This window comes from Gekko japonicus, unplaced genomic scaffold (genome assembly GCF_001447785.1).
Source record: "Gekko japonicus isolate JY-2015 unplaced genomic scaffold, Gekko_japonicus_V1.1 scaffold2530, whole genome shotgun sequence".
In the NCBI taxonomy this organism is placed as follows: Eukaryota; Metazoa; Chordata; class Lepidosauria; order Squamata; family Gekkonidae; genus Gekko; species Gekko japonicus.
The window spans coordinates 189,978-199,176 of record NW_015162027.1 but is presented as its reverse complement, the minus strand read 5'-3'; the positions used below and the strand labels follow the sequence as shown (position 1 = coordinate 199,176).

The window sequence follows — 9,199 nt, the reverse complement described above, 5'->3', positions numbered from 1 at the left end:
CTTGTGAGCAAAAAAATTCCGCTTTGTGAGCTGCTGGCGGTAAAGCTGAGAGCGAGCGATTCGGCTACTGCATAGATTAGTTGGCTCTGGAGCCCTCCTTCCTAAGCTAAGACAAAAACGGGTGAGCCAGAAGCTAAAAAACTGTGAGCTGGCTCACACTCACTCAGCTTAGAGAGAACACTGGCCACAACCTCTCCCCACACTCTTCTGTCTCCGCTGTGAAAGAACCCCTCTTCTACTGAATCCCGTTGCCCAGCCTCCCTTACTGGAACAGAAGGGCTTTAATTTTTCCTGAACGCATCGAAGCGGAGAGTTGCACATCAGGAGAAGGAAGAGGAGAAGAACAGAGGAAGTCGTAGCTGAATCGTCTTGGGCAACCTCAGGGCAGGGACAAGGAAAGTCTCTAGGTCAGGGGTGTCGAACTCATTGGTTATGAGGGCCGGATCTGACATAAATGAGAGCTTGTTGGGCTGGGCCAGGTGCGTCATAAAACGTAATGCCAGGTAGCGGAGATATACACTTTATAAAGGACCCAAGCACCAAGGGTTTGGGTTTTTTTTACTTAAAATAAAAACATGCTTAAAACATTGGCGCACTTGCCATATTTGTTTATCTAACAGGGTCTGATAACTGACACCTCTTTGCTCTGAATTACTGCGTCAAGATGTCCATACTGTTGCAATCTTGAGTATGCTGTTCAGGTGTGTATCTGTAAGCTGGCAAACCTACTTTTGATTTATTGACATTCACCACAGAAATCACATGCTCAGAGTTCTGAGTCTAGGACCCAGGGGAAAACATGAAATGGCTGAGCGATTGAGAGAGTCTGGTGAAGTAAGCTATGATGCAGCAGCAGGAACAGAACTGGAAGAAGATGGCTGGTTCCACTCCAGGCCTGATGGAAGCCCTCTGGGGGCCTGATCCGGCCCCCGGGCCACATGTTTGACATCCCTGCTTTATTGTGTCATCAGACAGCCTCTTAATGGGGGGGGGGGTGATAAACACAGAATGTTGTCATCCTGGATTTAGGGATCAGGTCGAGTTAATGGGGCTCTTAGAGAGACCAAGCGGTTTTCAGATCGTTGGGGACAGGGTCATTTCGTGACAGATAACAGGGAGCTGGGGCTGGCCTAAACACCAAAGCCAGTCCCAAACCACCCCCTGAGCAACAGGAGAGCACAGGGTACAGGGACTATTATAAGGCCCTCACGGGGCAATACCCCGTGCACTACCAGCTTTGCAGTCAAGAAGAAGAGATTGGATTTATACCCCGCCCTTCACTACCTAAAGGAGTCTCAGAGCGGCTTACAAACTCCTTTCCCTCCCCCTCCCCACCGCAGACACCCTGTGAGGTAAAAGAAGAAGAAAAAGAGATTGGATTTATACCCCGCCCTTCACTCCCCAAAGGAGTCTCAGAGTGGCTGACAAACTCCTTTCCCTTCCCCTCCCCACAACAGACATCCTGTGAGGTAAAAGAAGAAGAAGAGATTGGATTTATACCCCGCCCTTCACTACCTCCTGGGAGGTAAAAGAAGAAGAAGAAGAGATTGGATTTATACCCCGCCCTTCACTCCCCAAAGGAGTCTCAGAGCGGCTTACAAACACCTTTCCCTTCCCCTCCCCACAACAGACACCCTGGGAGGTAAAAGAAGAAGAAGAAGAGATTGGGTTCCCCTCCCCACAACAGGCACCCTGTGAGGTCGGTGGGGCTGAGAGAGCTCTGACAGAAACTGCTCTTTTTCAAGAACACCTCTGTCAGAACGATGGCTTACCCAAGGTCATGCAGCAGCTGCAAGTGGAGGAGTGGGGAATCAAACCCGGTTCTCCCGGATTAGAGATGTAACCACTACACCAAACTGGGTTTCAGAGCTGTGGTACAGGGGCAGAAATAAAGGAAGGGACAGATGGGGGGGGGGGGATAAAGGAGGAAAATGCAAACGTTTCCCAGTCAGCTCTCGCATGATTTCTAGAACTCAGCGTGCAACATTTTGTAAAACTTTAGTTCTGATGCAACAAAAAAATGTAAGCGAGACCCTGCTTCTCTCTCTCTCTCTGTCTGAGATAAGCATGAGTAAGAAGCAGTTGCTAGCAGTGTTCCCTCTAAGCTGAGTTAGTGTGGCTAGCTCACTGTTTTCTTAGCCTCCGGCTCACCCATTTTCGTCTTCGCTCTGGAAGGGATGGCTCCAGAGCAAACGAATTTATGCAGCAGCCAAATGGCTCGCTCACAACTTCCATGCCAGGCGCTCACCAAGTAGAATGTTTACTCACAAGACTCCACAGCTTAGAGGGAGCATTAGTTGCTGGGAGAGGAACAAAATTACCTCGCTTGCGTCAGGAGGGCTTTAGAGACGGGAGGAGCGTGTCCCCTTCCACTTCCCTACTTCCCTAAGGCACCCCGTTCTCTTGGCCCGTCCTCAAAGAATCTGGAAAGTTTTTCCAGCTGCTGCAGCAGCGCCCCCCCCCCCAGGCTGAACCCTTCTCAACAACATTCTCCGCTCTTGTTTCTCCCCCTTCCTTGGAAAATGCATTATCATCGTCACAGCTGACAGCCCATGCGAGGCAGAGGTTCCCCCACCACCGCCAGGATCCACGACCAGAGCAGTTCCTTGGAAGAGAGCCGGACACCAGAGCCCGATTCCAAATGATCCAGTGCCCAAGCCAGAGCAGAGAGAGTTCCAGTCTACCAGAGCTGAAGGAGACCTGGGCGGGCAGGGTGCCTCTTCTCCAACTGCTCCCTCTAAGCCGTGGAGTCTTGTGAGCAAAAAATTCGACTTGGTGAGCTGCCGGGCATTAAAGTTGCGGGCGAGCGATTTGTCTGCCGCGTCAATTCGCTTGCTCCCGAGCCGTCCCTTCCCGAGCCAAGACAAAAATGTGTGAGCTGGAGGCTAAAAAAGATGCGAGCTAGCTCACACCGACTCGGCTTAGAGGGAACATCGCTCTTCTTCCCCCCCCTCCTCCCCGTCCCTTTCAGCTGAGTCACTTCTGTCTTAAAGCCACAAACACCTGTTGGCCAGACAACCCATCGCCACCGATTGCTCGGGCTTCCTCACTTGCAGGAGATCCACGGGATCGCGCCCCCCGTCCCAGTGCCCCGCACTCTCCTCTCCATGCGGGCTCCCCTTCCCCTAGCGGCATCCCCCCGCATTCCCATTCCCTGCACGCACGCATGCATCTCCCCCAAGAAAAACACCCCACTTCTTCCTTACGGAGCAAACCGACCGCCTCTTGGAAAAGCGCAAACCAGCGTCGGACCAACCCGGGCGAAGCCGACCTCCGGAGTTCCCAGGCAGCTGCCTCCCCGCCAGAAGCCCCTCTGCCCAGAAACGGCGTTGCGAAGCCGGATTTGCAGGAGCCGCGCTCGTCTGCAAGCGCGGCTCGCCCTAAGATGACCCCTTTCCCCTCGGCTGCCCTCCCGAGCGCTCACCTGCCACCGCCCCAGAGCGCAGGCGAAGCCGACCGCCCGATTCGGCTGCGTTCGGCTCCTTCCTTCCTGCCTTCTTCGTTCGACTCCGCCCCCCGGGGGTGGTGCATCACAATCAGGACCCCGCCCACCACGGAACGCGAACCCGCCGCTAGCTCCGCCCCTGCGTGTACAGCATGCTGGGAATTGTAGGCTCATCTCTCTCTGTCGATCGCTGGTTTATTACAAAGGCACTTCAGGAATTGACTGGGAAGGGAAACTGCAAGGGTTGCCAGGTCTGGGGTGGGAAGGGCCTCAGCAAGGTAGAATGCCACAGAGTCCACCATTCAAAGCAGCCATTTTCTCCAGGGGAGCTGATCTGTCAGCTGGAGATCAGTTGTAAAAGCGGGAGATCTCCAGGCCCCACTTGGAGGCTGGCAACCCTAGAAACTGCTGAATTACAAGTGATGGCAACACTCAGGACAATGCCCCCCAGGACTTAACAAGGATATTGGTTTCTTATCTTACGACATATGTTAAATTCATTCAGTCCTTACAAGGCTTTTGGGGGGATGGGGAGAGGTGCTGGAACTCTCAAGAGGGAATTGTATGCTAACTTGCTGTTCAACCCCTGCCTTCTATGTATGGACTGCTAAGTCACATCTCACTGTGTCTAAGGAAGTGTGCATGCACGAAAGCTCATACCCAGAATAAAATTTTGTTGGTCTTAAAGGTGCCACCGGACTCGAACTTTGTTCTATCTATCTAAGTTAAATTCTGGGTCTAAGCTTTTGTGCGTTGCATGTTGTTGAGATCTGAAGAAGTGTGCGCACACACAAAATCGTAGCTAATTTATGGTGACCCCATAGGGTTTTCAAGGCAAAGGATTAAGAGAAGAAGAAGAGATTGGATGTATACCCCGCCCTTCACGCAGAGTTTCAGAGCGGCTTACAAACTCCTTTCCCTTCCCCTCCCCAAACCAGACCCCCTGTGAGGTAGGTGGGGCTGAGAGAGCTCTTTCCAGAACGGTCCTTGAGAGAACAGCTCTGACAGGACTCTCCCAAGGTCACCCAGCAGCTGCAAGTGGAGGAGTGGGGAATCAAACCCGGTTCTCCCAGATCAGAGTCCGAGTACTTAACCACTATGCCAAACAGAGGTGGTTTGTGGTTTCTTTCCTCTGCAAGGTCTCACTTGGTGGTTGCCCATCTAAATAGGGATGCCAACCTCCAGGTGGCACCTGGAGATCTCCTGCTATTATAAGTGATCTCCAGACAACCAAGATCAGTTCCCCTTGAGAAAATGGCTGCTTTGGAGGATGAATTCTGGGTATTGTATCCAAGCTGAGGTCCCTCCCCAGGCTCCAGCCCCTAAACCTCTAAGTATTTCCCAACCCAGAACTGGCAACCCTGCATACAAGTACTGACCCTGTTTCGCTTCCAAGCTCTGATGAGATTGGGCTATACTATTACTGTTACTATTACTATCTGTCTCATGTATCTGGGAGACCCAGGTTCGATTCCCCATCCCCACGTGCCACGGTAGCTTGCTGGGTGACCTTGGGCCAGTCACACACTCTCAGCCTAAACCTACCACCCAGGGTTGTTGTGAGGATAAAATGGAGGGGAGGAGAACGATGTAAGCTGCTTTGGGTCCCCATGGGGAATAAAAATGGAGTATAAATGAATTAAATAAATATTGTGTAGAATATATTTCCAGAGGGTAGCCATCTTGGTCTACAGTACAACAGCCAGATTCCATTCACAACTGAGAGACCAACAAGATTTTTTTTGGGGGGGTATGTGTATTATTGGGGCTGCGGTGGCTCAAGTGGTTAAGACACTGAACTGCAGACCAGAAGGTCGGTAGTTCAGCAGTTCCAGACCCGAGTGCCGCATGATGGAGTGAGCTCTGGTTCAAAGCAAGAAATTGCAAGTAGATAAATAGGTACCGCTTTGGTGGGAAGGTAACAGCATTCCGTGTGCCTCTGAGTCTAGTCATGCCGGCCACATGACCATGGAAACTTCCTCGGACAGTGCTGGCTGTTCGGCTTGGAAACTTGAGCACTGCATCCCTAGAATCGGATTCGACTGGCTTTCGAGCAAGGGAAACCTTTACCTTTATGTGTATTATAATGTAATGTATATGATGTACATTATAATGTACTGTATATGATATATTACATTATATAATATGTATAATATACATAATATATATTACAGATCTGCGCAGGTATATTACGTTACACATACACACACGCTTATAGTATTTGGTGGATACAATGGAGAGGGGGGGGCACGCTCGATTTGGTTTTGGCTTTGAAGAATTGCCTTCTCCACCTTACAAAATGCAATGGCGAAAACACTCAAGCGGCATCGACTTCACGCTGGTGCCTCATTAATGGGATTAATGAGGTGTGGGGGGGTACCCCATGCCTTGTTTCGAATGGGAAATCGGTGGTATATTCTGCTCCGTTCGAGGACACGGGGCAAAAGATCTAGCAAAGGGATTGGCTGGATCAGGGACACCCCGCAATCCGATTGGAGGACGCGAGTGGGATTAAGCCGTATCTGGGGGGGCGGGGGGCGGGGTTGTTGTGCTCATCCCGGTATTCGATTGGGCGATTTGCGGGCAGCCGCTCCTTGGATTGGGTGGCGTTTCGCTCAGTGGGGAGGGTGGATTCACTTTCTAATCAATTCAGCGCCGATTAATTAGAGCCGGTTCTGCCGGAGAGTGTGAATTGGAAGGCGGGGGTGGGGGTGCGGAATCTCAGTGGTTCGCGAGGTGTTTGTAGGCAGGGATGTCAATTTAGCTGTCTCTGATGAGCAGCGCAGGCAGAGAATGACAGAGAAGGAACTAATCCCAGGACACTTAGGGTGCAATCCTAAACTCGTCTGCTCAGAAGTAAACCCCATGTTATTGAATGTGGTTTGCTCCCAGGTAAGTATTTAGGACTGCAGCCTGAGTCAGCCACAGGAGACTTTGCTGGTTCAAATGCCATTTCCGATTGGATGGCCAAATTCACTGTCATAGAGGATATTATTACATTTTGAAATCAGAGGGGGAAATAACATACACTGCCCTTGAATGTTAAAGCCGCTTTGCAGGTGTTGTTTCCCTTTATTTAATTCACTGGAACCTCGCCTTTTGGGGACCCAACGTGGCTTACGTCACTCTCCCCGCCTTCGTTTTATCCTCACAACAACCCTGTGAGGTAGGGTATGCTGAGAGGGTGTGTGACTGGCCCAAGGTCACTCAGCGAGCTTCTGTGGCACAAGTGGGAGGATTCAAACTCGGGTCTCCCAGAAACTAATCTTCAACACTACACCACACTGGGGCCAGCAAGAGGCTGTTTATTTGCAGTATATTGATAGGGCTCCTCAGCCCTCGCCATTGTTTTCTTTATCTAACCGATTCTATGCTGCTTCTGAAACAGCTAACAAAGAAAAATAGGAGGACAATAATCTTATCGGTAAAACTGACAACAGTGAAAACAATTAACAGGCCCAAATGCTAATTGCCGCAGGAGTAACAATTTTGTCAATTAATGTATTCAGGTCCTGGTCACACGGGCCGGAAAATGCGGGGTGGTGGTGGTGGAGCGTGGCTGTTTGCCCCGAAGCAAAGTAACACACGGCAGCCCGATCACATGTCCCGTCAAGGTCCTGTGGTTAGGCCATTAGGTGCCGATCACACGGCTATCCTGCAGCACGGCAAAGAAGTGGCGCAGCGCAATCACACTGGCAATCGCTAGGCGCCGCTTCCATAGCAAACGGGATTTTTTTTCTCACTGAAGTTTGTGCATGCGCATGATTGTGCGCATCCTGTGGAGAATTACAAAAAAAAAATCCGGTGTGCGACGGGACATGGACAGGCGCTGGATACCACAGGATTCCAGCGGAAACACGATCAGACGCCCGCCCTTTCCCCACATTTTCTGGAAACTAGTACATCGTATGTGGTAGTTTTTTACTCCGCGTCTTTGGCAAGAAGCCACGGGTTAGCCACAGGTGTACTACGCTTCCCAAATGTTGTGGTGTGATCGCACACTGAAAATCCGCCTATCATCCGTGTCTTTAGCGTGGCAACTTCTCTGTGTGGCCAGTGTAGATATTCTCTAGAGCCAGTTTGGTGGCTCTACCGAAGATAGACATAGAGAGCCAGTTGGTGTAGTGGTTAAAGTGCGCAGACTCTAATCTGGGAGAACCGGGCTTGATTCCCCACTCCTCCACTTGCAGCTGCTGGATGACCTTGGGCAAGCCATTGTTCTGTCAGAGCTGTCCTTGGAAAGGGCAAGTCTCTCAGAGCTCTCTCAGCCTCACCTACCTCACAGGGTGTCTGCTGTGGGGAGGGGAAAGGAAAGGAGTTTGTAGGCTGCTCTGAGACTCTGAGTGAAGGGCGGGGTATAAATCCAATCACTTCTTCTTATACCCTTACAGTACAAGGGTCCCAACTTGGATGGGTCAGACTACAGTATCCGGGTCCCAACTTGGATGGCCCAGACTAGACTGATCCTTTTAATTTACTTGTTAAAATTATTTTCATTTTGAACGGGGTCAATATGATCTCTGTAAATGACCTTAAGCCCAGTTTTGTCCACACTAACCAGGACCATGTGGGAAGGGGAGGGACGCAACTATTAAGCTCTACTCACCTATCAGCTATCAGTGTCCAATTCTGATATATTTCCTTCACTATCTTTCCCCCTGGAATTAAACCCAAACAAACAGTGACCATATAAACTAAGCTTGTTATTCCAGTTTAGTCCGTGTATCTGTTTAAACACCTTCCTTATTCTGTATGCTAATTTGCAGCTCCCCCTCTACCTATATGTATGGACTGGAAGCTTCCATTTCAATGTATCTGAAGAAGTGTGCATGTGCCCCCAAGAGCTTCTACCTTGAATAAAACTTTGTTGGTCTGAAAGGTAAAGGTTCCCTTGCTCGAAAGCCAGTCGAATCCGACTCTAGGGTTGCGGTGCTCATCTCCGTTTCCAAGCCGAAGAGCCAGCGCTGTCCGAAGACGTTTCCGTGGTCGTGTGGCCAGCATGACTAAACACCAAGGCACATGGAACGCTGTTACCTTCCCACCGAAGTGGTACCTATTTATCTACTTGCAATTTCTTGCTTTCGAACTGCTAGGTTGGCAGGAGCTGGAACTAGAGACGGAAGCTCACTCCGTCATGCGGCAACTCAGGTCTCGAACTGAACTACTGACCTTCCACAGCCTGCAGGTCAGTGTCTTAACCACTTGAGCCACCGCAGCTCCTCGTTGGTCTTAAAGGGGCCTAAAAAAGAGGGGCCCAAAAGAGAGAGGGGAAAAAATCTAAACCAACAAAGCACAAACCTCCAAAGGAAGTTTAGAGAACTAATGGAGGGCCAAAAGTTAAAAACATAAGTAATCGTTTTTTAGAGTGTTTATTACATTATTTGGGGCCACAAATATATCTGCCCTTGTGTCAGAAGTTGTTGTATGGACTGGAAATATTATGTACCTTCCAGTTTAGGTCCTAAAAGTGCAAATAGAATTGCCTTGTCAGGGACAATGGGGTCTTAAAGGTGCCAGTGGACTCGACCTTTGTTCTGCTGCTTCAAACCAACCAAACCAACCCACTTGAATCTATCTTCCTCATAGAGTTCACCTAAGAGAGACTGGCTCCTTCGGTAGCTATTTGGAAAGAGAGGGAGACTCAAGTCAAGATTGGTGTGAAGGCAGAGGTCATTTCAGGGGGGATCGCGGGGGAACGCAGTTCCCCCGGGTGAGGTACGGGGGGCGGGGCACATGACGAAGCCCCGCCCCCCG

The 9,199-nt window shown here is 50.4% G+C and overlaps 1 protein-coding gene across 2 annotated transcripts in view; it reads right to left on the bottom strand.

The window, feature by feature from the left end:
- Window positions 1–3,501, bottom strand: part of SLC10A3 (solute carrier family 10 member 3) — an 8,694-nt gene extending 5,193 nt beyond the window's left edge. Inside the window, exon 1 of one of the 2 annotated variants that reach the window (XM_015405529.1) lies at window positions 3,425–3,501. The gene's annotated coding sequence lies outside the window, so the exon portion shown is untranslated. Of the gene's footprint in view, window positions 1–3,206; window positions 3,370–3,424 lie in introns of those variants that run through there. The other variant, XM_015405530.1, reaches the window with a different exon arrangement.
- Window positions 3,502–9,199: the final 5,698 nt, after the last annotated feature.